This window comes from Oncorhynchus clarkii, unplaced genomic scaffold (genome assembly GCF_045791955.1).
Source record: "Oncorhynchus clarkii lewisi isolate Uvic-CL-2024 unplaced genomic scaffold, UVic_Ocla_1.0 unplaced_contig_6467_pilon_pilon, whole genome shotgun sequence".
NCBI lineage: Eukaryota > Metazoa > Chordata > Actinopteri > Salmoniformes > Salmonidae > Oncorhynchus > Oncorhynchus clarkii.
The window spans coordinates 45,001-62,151 of NW_027258248.1; the positions used below are offsets into that span (position 1 = coordinate 45,001).

The 17,151-nt window shown below is 39.6% G+C and overlaps 25 non-coding genes across 25 annotated transcripts; all 25 read left to right on the top strand.

Annotated features, from left to right (window-relative positions):
* The first annotated feature begins 891 nt into the window (after positions 1-891).
* Positions 892-964, top strand: trnar-acg (transfer RNA arginine (anticodon ACG)). Its single transcript has one exon. It is a non-coding gene; the product is annotated as a tRNA-Arg (tRNA).
* Positions 965-1,173: 209 nt separating this feature from the next.
* On the top strand, positions 1,174-1,245 carry trnae-uuc (transfer RNA glutamic acid (anticodon UUC)). The gene has a single exon. It is a non-coding gene; the product is annotated as a tRNA-Glu (tRNA).
* A 985-nt stretch (positions 1,246-2,230) lies between these two features.
* trnar-acg (transfer RNA arginine (anticodon ACG)) lies at positions 2,231-2,303 on the top strand. Its single transcript has one exon. It is a non-coding gene; the product is annotated as a tRNA-Arg (tRNA).
* Positions 2,304-2,513: 210 nt separating this feature from the next.
* trnae-uuc (transfer RNA glutamic acid (anticodon UUC)) lies at positions 2,514-2,585 on the top strand. The gene has a single exon. It is a non-coding gene; the product is annotated as a tRNA-Glu (tRNA).
* A 744-nt stretch (positions 2,586-3,329) lies between these two features.
* trnar-acg (transfer RNA arginine (anticodon ACG)) lies at positions 3,330-3,402 on the top strand. The gene has a single exon. It is a non-coding gene; the product is annotated as a tRNA-Arg (tRNA).
* A 590-nt stretch (positions 3,403-3,992) lies between these two features.
* trnar-acg (transfer RNA arginine (anticodon ACG)) lies at positions 3,993-4,065 on the top strand. Its single transcript has one exon. It is a non-coding gene; the product is annotated as a tRNA-Arg (tRNA).
* Positions 4,066-4,275: 210 nt separating this feature from the next.
* trnae-uuc (transfer RNA glutamic acid (anticodon UUC)) lies at positions 4,276-4,347 on the top strand. Its single transcript has one exon. It is a non-coding gene; the product is annotated as a tRNA-Glu (tRNA).
* Positions 4,348-4,665: 318 nt separating this feature from the next.
* On the top strand, positions 4,666-4,738 carry trnar-acg (transfer RNA arginine (anticodon ACG)). The gene has a single exon. It is a non-coding gene; the product is annotated as a tRNA-Arg (tRNA).
* A 210-nt stretch (positions 4,739-4,948) lies between these two features.
* trnae-uuc (transfer RNA glutamic acid (anticodon UUC)) lies at positions 4,949-5,020 on the top strand. The gene has a single exon. It is a non-coding gene; the product is annotated as a tRNA-Glu (tRNA).
* A 318-nt stretch (positions 5,021-5,338) lies between these two features.
* On the top strand, positions 5,339-5,411 carry trnar-acg (transfer RNA arginine (anticodon ACG)). The gene has a single exon. It is a non-coding gene; the product is annotated as a tRNA-Arg (tRNA).
* Positions 5,412-6,001: 590 nt separating this feature from the next.
* Positions 6,002-6,074, top strand: trnac-aca (transfer RNA cysteine (anticodon ACA)). Its single transcript has one exon. It is a non-coding gene; the product is annotated as a tRNA-Cys (tRNA).
* A 209-nt stretch (positions 6,075-6,283) lies between these two features.
* Positions 6,284-6,355, top strand: trnae-uuc (transfer RNA glutamic acid (anticodon UUC)). The gene has a single exon. It is a non-coding gene; the product is annotated as a tRNA-Glu (tRNA).
* A 1,269-nt stretch (positions 6,356-7,624) lies between these two features.
* trnae-uuc (transfer RNA glutamic acid (anticodon UUC)) lies at positions 7,625-7,696 on the top strand. The gene has a single exon. It is a non-coding gene; the product is annotated as a tRNA-Glu (tRNA).
* A 1,114-nt stretch (positions 7,697-8,810) lies between these two features.
* Positions 8,811-8,882, top strand: trnae-uuc (transfer RNA glutamic acid (anticodon UUC)). Its single transcript has one exon. It is a non-coding gene; the product is annotated as a tRNA-Glu (tRNA).
* Positions 8,883-9,866: 984 nt separating this feature from the next.
* Positions 9,867-9,939, top strand: trnac-aca (transfer RNA cysteine (anticodon ACA)). The gene has a single exon. It is a non-coding gene; the product is annotated as a tRNA-Cys (tRNA).
* Positions 9,940-10,144: 205 nt separating this feature from the next.
* On the top strand, positions 10,145-10,216 carry trnae-uuc (transfer RNA glutamic acid (anticodon UUC)). The gene has a single exon. It is a non-coding gene; the product is annotated as a tRNA-Glu (tRNA).
* A 984-nt stretch (positions 10,217-11,200) lies between these two features.
* On the top strand, positions 11,201-11,273 carry trnar-acg (transfer RNA arginine (anticodon ACG)). The gene has a single exon. It is a non-coding gene; the product is annotated as a tRNA-Arg (tRNA).
* A 210-nt stretch (positions 11,274-11,483) lies between these two features.
* On the top strand, positions 11,484-11,555 carry trnae-uuc (transfer RNA glutamic acid (anticodon UUC)). The gene has a single exon. It is a non-coding gene; the product is annotated as a tRNA-Glu (tRNA).
* Positions 11,556-12,540: 985 nt separating this feature from the next.
* Positions 12,541-12,613, top strand: trnar-acg (transfer RNA arginine (anticodon ACG)). Its single transcript has one exon. It is a non-coding gene; the product is annotated as a tRNA-Arg (tRNA).
* Positions 12,614-12,822: 209 nt separating this feature from the next.
* trnae-uuc (transfer RNA glutamic acid (anticodon UUC)) lies at positions 12,823-12,894 on the top strand. Its single transcript has one exon. It is a non-coding gene; the product is annotated as a tRNA-Glu (tRNA).
* A 985-nt stretch (positions 12,895-13,879) lies between these two features.
* Positions 13,880-13,952, top strand: trnac-aca (transfer RNA cysteine (anticodon ACA)). The gene has a single exon. It is a non-coding gene; the product is annotated as a tRNA-Cys (tRNA).
* A 211-nt stretch (positions 13,953-14,163) lies between these two features.
* Positions 14,164-14,235, top strand: trnae-uuc (transfer RNA glutamic acid (anticodon UUC)). The gene has a single exon. It is a non-coding gene; the product is annotated as a tRNA-Glu (tRNA).
* A 985-nt stretch (positions 14,236-15,220) lies between these two features.
* On the top strand, positions 15,221-15,293 carry trnac-aca (transfer RNA cysteine (anticodon ACA)). The gene has a single exon. It is a non-coding gene; the product is annotated as a tRNA-Cys (tRNA).
* A 210-nt stretch (positions 15,294-15,503) lies between these two features.
* On the top strand, positions 15,504-15,575 carry trnae-uuc (transfer RNA glutamic acid (anticodon UUC)). The gene has a single exon. It is a non-coding gene; the product is annotated as a tRNA-Glu (tRNA).
* A 1,268-nt stretch (positions 15,576-16,843) lies between these two features.
* trnae-uuc (transfer RNA glutamic acid (anticodon UUC)) lies at positions 16,844-16,915 on the top strand. Its single transcript has one exon. It is a non-coding gene; the product is annotated as a tRNA-Glu (tRNA).
* The last annotated feature ends 236 nt before the right edge of the window (positions 16,916-17,151 follow it).

Below are 17,151 nucleotides of genomic sequence, written 5' to 3' on the forward strand. Positions count from 1 at the left end.
AACAGCAAATGTGACATGTTTTGTAGATTCATAATTTACAAGACTTTTTAAACATTGAATACACTTCAAGTTTGCATTTCTTGCTCTGCAGTAAAATTCATGCAACAACAGGAGGATCAAATTAAGATTTGCATCTGTAACAGAAATCCCAAGGAACCTTGTCGGTGACAGAAGCTATGACTGTGTACACTGGCCTAGGTGTGTCCTGACTTCAGCTTGGCTGTGCGGCCAGTGGCGCAATGGATGACGTGTCTGATAACAGGTCAGAAGATTGAATATTTGACTCCTGTTTGGCTCAAAACTAGATTTATTTGACCAAAATCAAGCTGGGAAAAATACTGTATACTTTTCATTGTGTCTGGCAGTTCTCGATTCAAACACATTTTAGACTGATTTTATATGGGACTTTTCTCCAACATCTCTGAGAAAAAAGATGGAGCTTGTAATTACAACAAGCATAATTTCAACGTTTATGGATTTGTCTGTGATGTTTTTTTTAAGTAACTGTCTTCCCATATGGTCTGGCGTTTAGGATTCCTGGTTTTCGCCCGGGTTGAACTCCCAGTATGGGAAAGAACATCTTGTCATTTGGGATGCACTTGTGTAAGAACAGATACCACATTTTAACTGGCAGCAGAATCACACAACACAACAATATTCCCTCAGCAACAGCAAATGTGACATGTTTTGTAGATTCATAATTTACAAGACTTTTTAAACATTGAATACACTTCAAGTTTGCATTTCTTGCTGTGCAGTAAAATTCATGCAACAACAGGAGGATCAAATTAAGATATGCATCTGAAACAGAAAACCAAGGAACCTTGTTGTTGACAGACGCAATGACTGTGTACACTGGTCTAGCTGTGACCTGACTTCAGCTTAGACGTGGGGCCAGTGGCGCAATGGATAACGTGTCTGACTACGGATCAGAAGATTCTAGGTTCGACTCCTGGCTGGCTCGAACTTAATATAATTGATTGAAATCAAGCTGGGATTGATACTGTATACTTTTCAGTGCTTCTGGCTGTTCTCACTTCAAACTCATTTTAGACTGATTTCATCTGGACATTCCCCAACATCTCAGAGAAAAAAAGATGTAGCTTTTAATCCAACAGGCATAATGTCAACATTTAAAGATTTGTCTGTGATGTGTATTTTAAGTATGTGTCTTCCCATATGGTCTAGCGGTTAGGATTCCTGGTTTTCACCCAGGTGGCCCGGGTTCAACACCCGGTATGTGAAAGAATATCTTGTTGTTTGGGATGCACTTGTGTAACAACAGATACTGCATTTTAACTGGCAGCAGTTTCACACAACACAACAATATTCCCTCAGCAACAGGAAATGTGACATGTTATGTAGATTCAAATTATACATGGCTTTTTAAACGTTGAATACACTTCATGGCTGCATTTCTTGCTCTGCAGTAAAATTCATGCAACAACAGGAGGATCAAATTAAGATTTGCATCTGTAACAGAAATCCCAAGGAACCTTGTCGGTGACAGAAGCTATGACTGTGTACACTGGCCTAGGTGTGTCCTGACTTCAGCTTTGCTGTGCGGCCAGTGGCGCAATGGATAACGTGTCTGATAACAGGTCAGAAGATTGAATATTTGACTCCTGTTTGGCTCAAAACTAGATTTATTTGACCAAAATCAAGCTGGGGAAAATACTGTATACTTTTCATTGTGTCTGGCAGTTCTCGATTCAAACACATTTTAGACTGATTTTACATGGGACTTTTCTCCAACATCTCTGAGAAAAAAAATGGATCTTGTAATTACTACAAGCATAATTTCAACGTTTATGGATTTGTCTGTGATGTTTTTTTAAAGTAACTGTCTTCCCATATGGTCTGGCGTTTAGGATTCCTGGTTTTCGCCCGGGTTGAACTCCCAGTATGGGAAAGAACATCTTGTCATTTGGGAAGCACTTGTGTAAGAACAGTTACAACATTTTAACTGGCAGCAGAATCACACAACACAACAATATTCCCTCAGCAACAACAAATGTGACATGTTTTGTAGATTCATAATTTACAAGAATTTTTAAACATTGACTACACTTCAAGTTTGCATTTCTTGCTCTGCAGTAAAATTCATGCAACAACAGGAGGATCAAATTAAGATATTTATCTGAAACAGAAAACCAAGGAACCTTGTTGTTGACAGACGCAATGACTGTGTACACTGGTCTAGCTGTGACCTGACTTCAGCTTAGACGTGGGGCCAGTGGCGCAATGGATAACGTGTCTGACTACGGATCAGAAGATTCTAGGTTCGACTCCTGGCTGGCTCGATACTTAATTTAATTGATTGAAATCAAGCCGGGATTGATACTGTATTCTTTTCAGTGCTTTTGGCTGTTCTCACTTCAAACTCATTTTGGACTGATTCCATCTGGACATTCCCCAACATCTCAGAGAAAAAAAGATGTAGCTTTTAATCCAACAGGCATAATGTCAACATTTAAAGATTTGTCTGTGATGTGTATTTTAAGTATGTGTCTTCCCATATGGTCTAGCGGTTAGGATTCCTGGTTTTCACCCAGGTGGCCAGGTTTCAACTCCCGGTATGGGAATGAATATCTTGTCGTTTGGGATGCACTTGTGTAACAACAGATACTGCATTTTAACTGGCAGCAGTTTCGCACAACACAACAATATTCCCTCAGCAACAGCAAATGTGACATGTTTTGTAGATTCATAATTTACAAGACTTTTTAAACATTGAATACACTTCAAGTTTGCATTTCTTGCTCTGCAGTAAAATAAATATTGAAATGAAGCAGCCTACTGCTCGGTGCGTCACCTTTGCATTGTGGGAAATGTTCTAATAATGTTCTAATAATAATAATAATAATAAATCAAGATCATCCCAGGGGCCGTAAAAAACCTTCTTGCGGGCCGGATGTGGCCCGCGGGCCTTGACTCTGACATATGTGGTCTAGCGGTTAGGATTCCTGGTTTTCACCCAGGTGTCCCGGGTTCAACTCCCGGTATGGGAAAGAATATCTTATTGTTTGGGATGCACTTGTGTAACAACAGATACTGCATTTTAACTGGCAGCAGTTTCACACAACACAACAATATTCCCTCAGCAACAGGAAATGTGACATGTTATGTAGATTCAAATTATACAAGGCTTTTTAAACGTTGAATACACTTCATGGCTGCATTTCTTGCTCTGCAGTAAAATTCATGCAACAACAGGAGGATCAAATTTAGATATGCATCTGAAACAGAAAACCAAGGAACCTTGTTGTTGACAGACGCAATGACTGTGTACACTGGTCTAGCTGTGACCTGACTTCAGCTTAGACGTGGGGCCAGTGGCGCAATGGATAACGTGTCTGACTACGGATCAGAAGATTCTAGGTTCGACTCCTGGCTGGCTCGAACTTAATATAATTGATTGAAATCAAGCTGGGATTGATACTGTATACTTTTCAGTGCTTCTGGCTGTTCTCACTTCAAACTCATTTTAGACTGATTTCATCTGGACATTCCCCAACATCTCAGAGAAAAAAAGATGTAGCTTTTAATCCAACAGGCATAATGTCAACATTTAAAGATTTGTCTGTGATGTGTATTTTAAGTATGTGTCTTTCCATATGGTCTAGCGGTTAGGATTCCTGGTTTTCACCCGGGTTGAACTCCCAGTATGGGAAAGAACATCTTGTCATTTGGGATGCACTTGTGTAAGAACAGATACCACATTTTAACTGGCAGCAGAATCACACAACACAACAATATTCCCTCAGCAACAGCAAATGTGACATGTTTTGTAGATTCATAATTTACAAGACTTTTTAAACATTGAATACACTTCAAGTTTGCATTTCTTGCTCTGCAGTAAAATTCATGCAACAACAGGAGGATCAAATTAAGATATGCATCTGAAACAGAAAACCAAGGAACCTTGTTGTTGACAGACGCAATGACTGTGTACACTGGTCTAGCTGTGACCTGACTTCAGCTTAGACGTGGGGCCAGTGGCGCAATGGATAACGTGTCTGACTACGGATCAGAAGATTCTAGGTTCGACTCCTGGCTGGCTCGATACTTAATTTAATTGATTGAAATCAAGCCGGGATTGATACTGTATTCTTTTCAGTGCTTTTGGCTGTTCTCACTTCAAACTCATTTTGGACTGATTCCATCTGGACATTCCCCAACATCTCAGAGAAAAAAAGATGTAGCTTTTAATCCAACAGGCATAATGTCAACATTTAAAGATTTGTCTGTGATGTGTATTTTAAGTATGTGTCTTCCCATATGGTCTAGCGGTTAGGATTCCTGGTTTTCACCCAGGTGGCCAGGTTTCAACTCCCGGTATGGGAATGAATATCTTGTCGTTTGGGATGCACTTGTGTAAGAACAGATACTGCATTTTAACTGGCAGCAGTTTCGCACAACACAACAATATTCCCTCAGCAACAGCAAATGTGACATGTTTTGTAGATTCATAATTTACAAGACTTTTTAAACATTGAATACACTTCAAGTTTGCATTTCTTGCTCTGCAGTAAAATTCATGCAACAACAGGAGGATCAAATTTAGATATGCATCTGAAACAGAAAACCAAGGAACCTTGTTGTTGACAGACGCAATGACTGTGTACACTGGTCTAGCTGTGACCTGACTTCAGCTTAGACGTGGGGCCAGTGGCGCAATGGATAACGTTTCTGACTACGGATCAGAAGATTCTAGGTTCGACTCCTGGCTGGCTCGATACTTAATTTAATTGATTGAAATCAAGCCGGGATTGATACTGTATTCTTTTCAGTGCTTCTGGCTGTTCTCACTTCAAACTCATTTTGGACTGATTCCATATGGACATTCCCCAACATCTCAGAGAAAAAAAGATGTAGCTTTTAATCCAACAGGCATAATGTCAACATTTAAAGATTTTTCTGTGATGTGTATTTTAAGTATGTGTCTTCCCATATGGTCTAGCGGTTAGGATTCCTGGTTTTCACCCAGGTGGCCAGGTTTCAACTCCCGGTATGGGAATGAATATCTTGTCGTTTGGGATGCACTTGTGTAACAACAGATACTGCATTTTAACTGGCAGCAGTTTCGCACAACACAACAATATTCCCTCAGCAACAGCAAATGTGACATGTTTTGTAGATTCATAATTTACAAGACTTTTTAAACATTGAATACACTTCAAGTTTGCATTTCTTGCTCTGCAGTAAAATTCATGCAACAACAGGAGGATCAAATTTAGATATGCATCTGAAACAGAAAACCAAGGAACCTTGTTGTTGACAGACGCAATGACTGTGTACACTGGTCTAGCTGTGACCTGACTTCAGCTTAGACGTGGGGCCAGTGGCGCAATGGATAACGTGTCTGACTACGGATCAGAAGATTCTAGGTTCGACTCCTGGCTGGCTCGAACTTAATATAATTGATTGAAATCAAGCTGGGATTGATACTGTATACTTTTCAGTGCTTCTGGCTGTTCTCACTTCAAACTCATTTTAGACTGATTTCATCTGGACATTCCCCAACATCTCAGAGAAAAAAAGATGTAGCTTTTAATCCAACAGGCATAATGTCAACATTTAAAGATTTGTCTGTGATGTGTATTTTAAGTATGTGTCTTTCCATATGGTCTAGCGGTTAGGATTCCTGGTTTTCACCCGGGTTGAACTCCCAGTATGGGAAAGAACATCTTGTCATTTGGGATGCACTTGTGTAAGAACAGATACCACATTTTAACTGGCAGCAGAATCACACAACACAACAATATTCCCTCAGCAACAGCAAATGTGACATGTTTTGTAGATTCATAATTTACAAGACTTTTTAAACATTGAATACACTTCAAGTTTGCATTTCTTGCTCTGCAGTAAAATTCATGCAACAACAGGAGGATCAAATTAAGATATGCATCTGAAACAGAAAACCAAGGAACCTTGTTGTTGACAGACGCAATGACTGTGTACACTGGTCTAGCTGTGACCTGACTTCAGCTTAGACGTGGGGCCAGTGGCGCAATGGATAACGTGTCTGACTACAGATCAGAAGATTCTAGGTTCGACTCCTGGCTGGCTCGAATTTAATATAATTGATTGAAATCAAGCTGGGATTGATACTGTATACTTTTCAGTGCTTCTGGCTGTTCTCACTTCATACTCATTTTAGACTGATTTCATCTGGACATTCCCCAACATCTCAGAGAAAAAAAGATGTAGCTTTTAATCCAACAGGCATAATGTCAACATTTAAAGATTTGTCTGTGATGTGTATTTTAAGTATGTGTCTTCCCATATGGTCTAGCGGTTAGGATTCCTGGTTTTCACCCAGGTGGCCCGGGTTCAACTCCCGGTATGGGAAAGAATATCTTGTTGTTTGGGATGCACTTGTGTAACAACAGATACTGCATTTTAACTGGCAGCAGTTTCACACAACACAACAATATTCCCTCAGCAACAGGAAATGTGACATTTTATGTAGATTAAAATTATACAAGGCATTTTAAACGTTGAATACACTTCATGGCTGCATTTCTTGCTCTGCAGTAAAATTCATGCAAAAACAGGAGGATCAAATTAAGATTTGCATTTTTAACAGAAATCCCAAGGAACCTTGTCTGTGACAGAAGCTATGACTGTGTACACTGGCCTAGGTGTGTCCTGACTTCAGCTTGGCTGTGCGGCCAGTGGCGCAATGGATAACGTGTCTGATAACAGGTCAGAAGATTGAATATTTGACTACTGTTTGGCTCAAAACTAGATTTATTTGACCAAAATCAAGCTGGGAAAAATACTGTATACTTTTCATTGTGTCTGGCAGTTCTCGATTCAAACACATTTTAGACTGATTTTACGTGGGACTTTTCTCCAACATCTCTGAGAAAAAAGATGGATCTTGTAATTACAACAAGCATAATTTCAACGTTTATGGATTTGTCTGTGATGTTTTTTTTAAGTAACTGTCTTCCCATATGGTCTGGCGTTTAGGATTCCTGGTTTTCGCCCGGGTTGAACTCCCAGTATGGGAAAGAACATCTTGTCATTTGGGATGCACTTGTGTAAGAACAGATACCACATTTTAACTGGCAGCAGAATCACACAACACAACAATATTCCCTCAGCAACAGCAAATGTGACATGTTTTGTAGATTCATAATTTACAAGACTTTTTAAACATTGAATACACTTCAAGTTTGCATTTCTTGCTCTGCAGTAAAATTCATGCAACAACAGGAGGATCAAATTAAGATATGCATCTGAATCAGAAAACCAAGGAACCTTGATGTTGACAGACGCAATGACTGTGTACACTGGTCTAGCTATGACCTGACTTCAGCTTAGACGTGGGGCCAGTGGCCCAATGGATAACGTGTCCGACTACAGATCAGAAGATTCTAGGTTCGACTCCTGGCTGGCTCGATACTTAATTTAATTGATTGAAATCAAGCCGGGATTGATACTGTATACTTTTCAGTGCTTCTGGCTGTTCTCAGTTCAAACTCATTTTAGACTGATTTCATCTGGACATTCCCCAACATCTCAGAGAAAAAAAAGATGTAGCTTTTAATCCAACAGGCATAATATCAACATTTAAAGATTAGTCTGTGATGTGTGTTTTAAGTATGTGTCTTCCCATATGGTCTAGCGGTTAGGATTCCTGGTTTTCACCCAGGTGGCCTGGGTTCAACTCCCGGTATGGGAAAGAATATCTTGTCGTTTGGGATGCACTTGTGTAACAACAGATATTGCATTTTAACTGGCAGCAGTTTCACACAACACAACAATATTCCCTCAGCAACAGGAAATGTGACATGTTATGTAGATTCAAATTATACAAGGCTTTTTAAACGTTGAATACACTTCATGGCTGCATTTCTTGCTCTGCAGTAAAATTCATGCAACAACAGGAGGATCAAATTAAGATTTGCATCTGTAACAGAAATCCCAAGGAACCTTGTCTGTGACAGAAGCTATGACTGTGTACACTGGCCTAGGTGTGTCCTGACTTCAGCTTGGCTGTGCGGACAGTGGCGCAATGGATAACGTGTCTGATAACAGGTCAGAAGATTGAATATTTGACTCCTGTTTGGCTCAAAACTAGATTTACTTGACCAAAATCAAGCTGGGAAAAATACTGTATACTTTTCATTGTGTCTGGCAGTTCTCGATTCAAACACATTTTAGACTGATTTTATATGGGACTTTTCTCCAACATCTCTGAGAAAAAGATGGAGCTTGTAATTACAACAAGCATCATTTAAACGTTTATGGATTTGTCTGTGATGTTTTTTTAAAGTAACTGTCTTCCCATATGGTCTGGCTTTTAGGATTCCTGGTTTTCGCCCGGGTTGAACTCCCAGTATGGGAAAGAACATCTTGTCATTTGGGATGCACTTGTGTAAGAACAGATACCACATTTTAACTGGCAGCAGAATCACACAACACAACAATATTCCCTCAGCAACAGCAAATGTGACATGTTTTGTAGATTCATAATTTACAAGACTTTTTAAACATTGAATACACTTCAAGTTTGCATTTCTTGCTCTGCAGTAAAATTCATGCAACAACAGGAGGATCAAATTAAGATATGCATCTGAAACAGAAAACCAAGGAACCTTGTTGTTGACAGACACAATGACTGTGTACACTGGTCTAGCTGTGACCTGACTGCAGCTTAGATGTGGGGCCAGTGGCGCAATGGATAACGTGTCTGACTACGGATTAGAATATTCTAGGTTCGACTCCTGGCTGGCTCGATATTTAATTGATTGAAATCAAGCCGGGATTGATACTGTATTCTTAAGTATGTGTCTTCCCATATGGTCTAGCGGTTAGGATTCCTGGTTTTCACCCAGGTGGCCCGGGTTCAACTCCCGGTATGGAAAAGAATATCTTGTCTTTTGGGATGCACTTGTGTAACAACAGATACTGCATTTTAACTGTCAGCAATTTCACACAACACAACAATATTCCCTCAGCAACAGGAAATGTGACATGTTATGTAGATTCAAATTATACAAGGCTTTTTAAACGTTGAATACACTTCATGGCTGCATTTCTTGCTCTGCAGTAAAATTCATGCAACAACAGGAGGATCAAATTAAGATTTGCATCTGTAACAGAAATCCCAAGGAACCTTGTCTGTGACAGAAGCTATGACTGTGTACACTGGCCTAGGTGTGTCCTGACTTCAGCTTGGCTGTGCGGACAGTGGCGCAATGGATAACGTGTCTGATAACAGGTCAGAAGATTGAATATTTGACTCCTGTTTGGCTCAAAACTAGATTTACTTGACCAAAATCAAGCTGGGAAAAATACTGTATACTTTTCATTGTGTCTGGCAGTTCTCGATTCAAACACATTTTAGACTGATTTTATATGGGACTTTTCTCCAACATCTCTGAGAAAAAGATGGAGCTTGTAATTACAACAAGCATAATTTCAACGTTTATGGATTTGTCTGTGATGTTTTTTTAAAGTAACTGTCTTCCCATATGGTCTGGCTTTTAGGATTCCTGGTTTTCGCCCGGGTTGAACTCCCAGTATGGGAAAGAACATCTTGTCATTTGGGATGCACTTGTGTAAGAACAGATACCACATTTTAACTGGCAGCAGAATCACACAACACAACAATATTCCCTCAGCAACAGCAAATGTGACATGTTTTGTAGATTCATAATTTACAAGACTTTTTAAACATTGAATACACTTCAAGTTTGCATTTCTTGCTCTGCAGTAAAATTCATGCAACAACAGGAGGATCAAATTAAGATATGCATCTGAAACAGAAAACCAAGGAACCTTGTTGTTGACAGACACAATGACTGTGTACACTGGTCTAGCTGTGACCTGACTTCAGCTTAGATGTGGGGCCAGTGGCGCAATGGATAACGTGTCTGACTACAGATCAGAAGATTCTAGGTTCGACTCCTGGCTGGCTCGATATTTAATTGATTGAAATCAAGCCGGGATTGATACTGTATTCTTTTCAGTGCTTCTGGCTGTTCTCACTTCAAACTCATTTTGGACTGATTCCATCTGGACATTCCCCAACATCTCAGAGAAAAAAAGATGTAGCTTTTAATCCAACAGGCATAATGTCAACATTTAAAGATTTGTCTGTGATGTGTATTTTAAGTATGTGTCTTCCCATATGGTCTAGCGGTTAGGATTCCTGGTTTTCACCCAGGTGGCCCGGGTTCAACTCCCGGTATGGGAAAGAATATCTTGCAGTTTGGGATGCACTTGTGTAACATCAGATACTGCATTTTAACTGGCAGCAGTTTCGCACAACACAACAATATTCCCTCAGCAACAGGAAATGTGACATTTTATGTAGATTAAAATTATACAAGGCATTTTAAACGTTGAATACACTTCATGGCTGCATTTCTTGCTCTGCAGTAAAATTCATGCAAAAACAGGAGGATCAAATTAAGATTTGCATTTTTAACAGAAATCCCAAGGAACCTTGTCTGTGACAGAAGCTATGACTGTGTACACTGGCCGAGGTGTGTCCTGACTTCAGCTTTGCTGTGCGGCCAGTGGCGCAATGGATAACGTGTCTGATAACAGGTCAGAAGATTGAATATTTGACTCCTGTTTGGCTCAAAACTAGATTTATTTGACCAAAATCAAGCTGGGGAAAATACTGTATACTTTTCATTGTGTCTGGCAGTTCTCGATTCAAACACATTTTAGACTGATTTTACATGGGACTTTTCTCCAACATCTCTGAGAAAAAAAATGGATCTTGTAATTACAACAAGCATAATTTCAACGTTTATGGATTTGTCTGTGTTGTTTTTTTAAAGTAACTGTCTTCCCATAAGGTCTGGCGTTTAGGATTCCTGGTTTTCGCCCGGGTTGAACTCCCAGTATGGAAAGAACATCTTGTCATTTGGGAAGCACTTGTGTAAGAACAGATACAACATTTTAACTGGCAGCAGAATCACACAACACAACAATATTCCCTCAGCAACAACAAATGTGACATGTTTTGTAGATTCATAATTTACAAGAATTTTTAAACATTGAATACACTTCAAGTTTGCATTTCTTGCTCTGCAGTAAAATTCATGCAACAACAGGAGGATCAAATTAAGATATGCATCTGAAACAGAAAACCAAGGAACCTTGTTGTTGACAGACGCAATGACTGTGTACACTGGTCTAGCTGTGACCTGACTTCAGCTTAGACGTGGGGCCAGTGGCGCAATGGATAACGTGTCTGACTACGGATCAGAAGATTCTAGGTTCGACTCCTGGCTGGCTCGATACTTAATTTAATTGATTGAAATCAAGCCGGGATTGATACTGTATTCTTTTCAGTGCTTCTGGCTGTTCTCACTTCAAACTCATTTTGGACTGATTCCATCTGGACATTCCCCAACATCTCAGAGAAAAAAAGATGTAGCTTTTAATCCAACAGGCATAATGTCAACATTTAAAGATTTGTCTGTGATGTGTATTTTAATTATGTGTCTTCCCATATGGTCTAGCGGTTAGGATTCCTGGTTTTCACCCAGGTGGCCCGGGTTCAACTCCCGGTATGGGAAAGAATATCTTGTAGTTTGGGATGCACTTGTGTAACAACAGATACTGCATTTTAACTGGCAGCAGTTTCGCACAACACAACAATATTCCCTCAGCAACAGCAAATGTGACATGTTTTGTAGATTCATAATTTACAAGACTTTTTAAACATTGAATACACTTCAAGTTTGCATTTCTTGCTCTGCAGTAAAATTCATGCAACAACAGGAGGATCAAATTAAGATTTGCATCTGTAACAGAAATCCCAAGGAACCTTGTCGGTGACAGAAGCTATGACTGTGTACACTGGCCTAGGTGTGTCCTGACTTGAGCTTGGCTGTGCGGCCAGTGGCGCAATGGATAACGTGTCTGATAACAGGTCAGAAGATTGAATATTTGACTACTGTTTGGCTCAAAACTATATTTATTTGACCAAAATCAAGCTGGGAAAAATACTGTATACTTTTCATTGTGTCTGGCAGTTCTCGATTCAAACACATTTTAGACTGATTTTATATGGGACTTTTCTCCAACATCTCTGAGAAAAAAGATGGAGCTTGTAATTACAACAAGCATAATTTCAACGTTTATGGATTTGTCTGTGATGTTTTTTTTAAGTAACTGTCTTCCCATATGGTCTGGCGTTTAGGATTCCTGGTTTTCGCCCGGGTTGAACTCCCAGTATGGGAAAGAACATCTTGTCATTTGGGATGCACTTGTGTAAGAACAGATACCACATTTTAACTGGCAGCAGAATCACACAACACAACAATATTCCCTCAGCAACAGCAAATGTGACATGTTTTGTAGATTCATAATTTACAAGACTTTTTAAACATTGAATACACTTCAAGTTTGCATTTCTTGCTCTGCAGTAAAATTCATGCAACAACAGGAGGATCAAATTAAGATATGCATCTGAAACAGAAAACCAAGGAACCTTGTTGTTGACAGACGCAATGACTGTGTACACTGGTCTAGCTGTGACCTGACTTCAGCCTAGATGTGGGGCCAGTGGCGCAATGGATAACGTGTCTGACTACGGATCAGAAGATTCTAGGTTCGACTCCTGGCTGGCTCGAACTTAATGTAATTGATTGAAATCAAGCTGGGATTGATACTGTATACTTTTCAGTGCTTCTGGCTGTTCTCACTTCAAACTCATTTTAGACTGATTTCATCTGGACATTCTCCAACATCTCAGAGAAAAAAAGATGTAGCTTTTAATCCAACAGGCATAATGTCGACATTTAAAGATTTGTCTGTGATGTGTATTTTAAGTATGTGTCTTTCCATATGGTCTAGCGGTTAGGATTCCTGGTTTTCACCCAGGTGTCCTGGGTTCAACTCCCGGTATGGGAAAGAATATCTTATTGTTTGGGATGCACTTGTGTAACAACAGATACTGCATTTTAACTGGCAGCAGTTTCACACAACACAACAATATTCCCTCAGCAACAGGAAATGTGACATGTTATGTAGATTCAAATTATACAAGGCTTTTTGAACGTTGAATACACTTCATGGCTGCATTTCTTGCTCTGCAGTAAAATTCATGCAACAACAGGAGGATCAAATTAAGATTTGCATCTGTAACAGAAATCCCAAGGAACCTTGTCGGTGACAGAAGCTATGACTGTGTACACTGGCCTAGGTGTGTCCTGACTTCAGCTTGGCTGTGCGGCCAGTGGCGCAATGGATAACGTGTCTGATAACAGGTCAGAAGATTGAATATTTGACTCCTTTTTGGCTCAAAACTAGATTTATTTGACCAAAATCAAGCTGGAAAAAATACTGTATACTTTTGATTGTGTCTTGCAGTTCTCGATTCAAACACAATTTAGACTGATTTTATATGGGACTTTTCTCCAACATCTCTGAGAAAAAAGATGGAGCTTGTAATTACAACAAGCATCATTTCAACGTTTATGGATTTGTCTGTGATGTTTTTTTAAAGTAACTGTCTTCCCATATGGTCTGGCGTTTAGGATTCCTGGTTTTCACCCGGGTTGAACTCCCAGTATGGGAAAGAACATCTTGTCATTTGGGATGCACTTGTGTAAGAACAGATACCACATTTTAACTGGCAGCAGAATCACACAACACAACAATATGCCCTCAGCAACAGCAAATGTGACATGTTTTGTAGATTCATAATTTACAAGACTTTTTAAACATTGAATACACTTCAAGTTTGCATTTCTTGCTCTGCAGTAAAATTCATGCAACAACAGGAGTATCAAATTAAGATATGCATCTGAAACAGAATACCAAGGAACCTTGTTGTTGACAGACGCAATGACTGTGTACACTGGTCTAGCTGTGACCTGACTTCAGCTTAGACGTGGGGCCAGTGGCGCAATGGATAATGTGTCTGACTACAGATCAGAAGATTCTAGGTTCGACTCCTGGCTGGCTCGATACTTAATTGAATTGATTGAAATCAAGCCAGGATTGATTCTTAATACTTTTCAGTGCTTCTGGCTGTTCTCACTTCAAACTCATTTTAGACTGATTTCATCTGGACATTCCCCAACATCTCAGAGAAAAAAAAGATGTAGCTTTTAATCCAACAGGCATAATGTCAACATTTAAAGATTTGTCTGTGATGTGTATTTTAAGTATGTGTCTTCCCATATGGTCTAGCGGTTAGGATTCCTGGTTTTCACCCAGGTGGCCCGGGTTCAACTCCCGGTATGGGAAAGAATATCTTGTCGTTTGGGATGCACTTGTGTAACAACAGATACTGCTTTTTAACTGGCAGCAGTTTCACACAACACAACAATATTCCCTCAGCAACAGGAAATGTGACATGTTATGTAGATTCAAATTATACAAGGCATTTTAAACGTTGAATTCACTTCATGGCTGCATTTCTTGCTCTGCAGTAAAATTCATGCAACAACAGGAGGATCAAATTAAGATTTGCATCTGTAACAGAAATCCCAAGGAACCTTGTCGGTGACAGAAGCTATGACTGTGTACACTGGCCTAGGTGTGTCCTGACTTCAGCTTGGCTGTGCGGCCAGTGGCGCAATGGATAACGTGTCTGATAACAGGTCAGAAGATTGAATACTTGACTCCTTTTTGGCTCAAAACTAGATTTATTTGACCAAAATCAAGCTGGAAAAAATACTGTATACTTTTGATTGTGTCTTGCAGTTCTCGATTCAAACACAATTTAGACTGATTTTATATGGGACTTTTCTCCAACATCGCTGAGAAAAAAGATGGAGCTTGTAATTACAACAAGCATCATTTCAACGTTTATGGATTTGTCTGTGATGTTTTTTTAAAGTAACTGTCTTCCCATATGGTCTGGCTTTTAGGATTCCTGGTTTTCGCCCGGGTTGAACTCCCAGTATGGGAAAGAACATCTTGTCATTTGGGATGCACTTGTGTAACAACAGATACTGCATTTTAACTGGCAGCAGTTTCACACAACACAACAATATTCCCTCAGCAACAGCAAATGTGACATGTTTTGTAGATTCATAATTTACAAGACTTTTTAAACATTGAATACACTTCAAGTTTGCATTTCTTGCTCTGCAGTAAAATTCATGCAACAACAGGAGTATCAAATTAAGATATGCATCTGAAACAGAATACCAAGGAACCTTGTTGTTGACAGACGCAATGACTGTGTACACTGGTCTAGCTGTGACCTGACTTCAGCTTAGACGTGGGGCCAGTGGCGCAATGGATAATGTGTCTGACTACAGATCAGAAGATTCTAGGTTCGACTCCTGGCTGGCTCGATACTTAATTTAATTGATTGAAATCAAGCCGGGATTGATACTTAATACTTTTCAGTGCTTCTGGCTGTTCTTACTTCAAACTCATTTTAGACTGATTTCATCTGGACATTCCCCAACATCTCAGAGAAAAAAAGATGTAGCTTTTAATCCAACAGGCATAATGTCAACATTTAAAGATTTGTCTGTGATGTGTATTTTAAGTATGTGTCTTCCCATATGGTCTAGCGGTTAGGATTCCTGGTTTTCACCCAGGTGGCCCGGGTTCAACTCCCGGTATGGGAAAGAATATCTTGTTGTTTGGGATGCACTTGTGTAACAACAGATACTGCTTTTTAACTGGCAGCAGTTTCACACAACACAACAATATTTCCTCAGCAACAGGAAATATGACATGTTATGTAGATTCAAATTATACAAGGCTTTTTAAACGTTGAATACACTTCATGGCTGCATTTCTTGCTCTGCAGTAAAATTCATGCAACAACAGGAGGATCAAATTAAGATTTGCATCTGTAACAGAAATCCCAAGGAACCTTGTCGGTGACAGAAGCTATGACTGTGAACACTGGCCTAGGTGTGTCCTGACTTCAGCTTGGCTGTGCGGCCAGTGGCGCAATGGATAACGTGTCTGATAACAGGTCAGAAGATTGAATATTTGACTCCTGTTTGGCTCAAAACTATATTTATTTGACCAAAATCAAGCTGGGAAAAATACTGTATACTTTTCATTGTTTCTGGCAGTTCTCGATTCAAACACATTTTAGACTGATTTTATATGGGACTTTTCTCCAATATCTCTGAGAAAAAAGATGGAGCTTGTAATTACAACAAGCATCATTTCAACGTTTATGGATTTGTCTGTGATGTTTTTTTAAAGTAACTGTCTTCCCATATGGTCTGGCTTTTAGGATTCCTGGTTTTCGCCCGGGTTGAACTCCCAGTATGGGAAAGAACATCTTGTCATTTGGGATGCACTTGTGTAAGAACAGATACCACATTTTAACTGGCAGCAGAATCACACAACACAACAATATTCCTTCAGCAACAGCGAATGTTACATGTTTTGTAGATTCATAATTTACAAGACTTTTTAAACATTGAATACACTTCAAGTTTGCATTTCTTGCTCTGCAGTAAAATTCATGCAACAACAGGAGGATCAAATTAAGATATGCATCTGAAACAGAAAACCAAGGAACCTTGTTGTTGACAGACACAATGACTGTGTACACTGGTCTAGCTTAGACCTGACTTCAGCTTAGACGTGGGGCCAGTGGCGCAATGGCTAACATGTCTGACTACGGTTCAGAAGATTCTAGGTTCGACTCCTGGCTGGCTCGATACTTAGTTTAATTGATTGAAATCAAGCCGGGATTGATACTCTATACTTTTCAGTGCTTCTGGCTGTTCTCACTTCAAACTCATTTTAGACTGATTTCATCTGGACATTCCCCAACATCTCAGAGAAAACAAAATGTAGCTTTTAATCCAACAGGCATAATGTCAACATTTAAAGATTTGTCTGTGATGTGTTTTTTAAGTATCTGTCTTCCTATATGGTCTATCGGTTAGGATTCCTGGTTTTCACCCAGGTGGCCCGGGTTCAACTCCCGGTATGGGAAAGAAGATCTTGTCGTTCTGGATGCACTTGTGTAACAACAAATGCTGCATTTTAACTGGTAGCAGTTTCACACAACACAACAATACTCCCTCAGCAACAGGAAATGTGACATGTTATGTAGATTCAAATTATACAAGGCTTTTTAAACGTTGAATACACTTCATGGCTGCATTTCTTGCTCTGCAGTAAAATTCATGCAACAACAGGAGGATCAAATTAAGATTTGCATCTGTAACA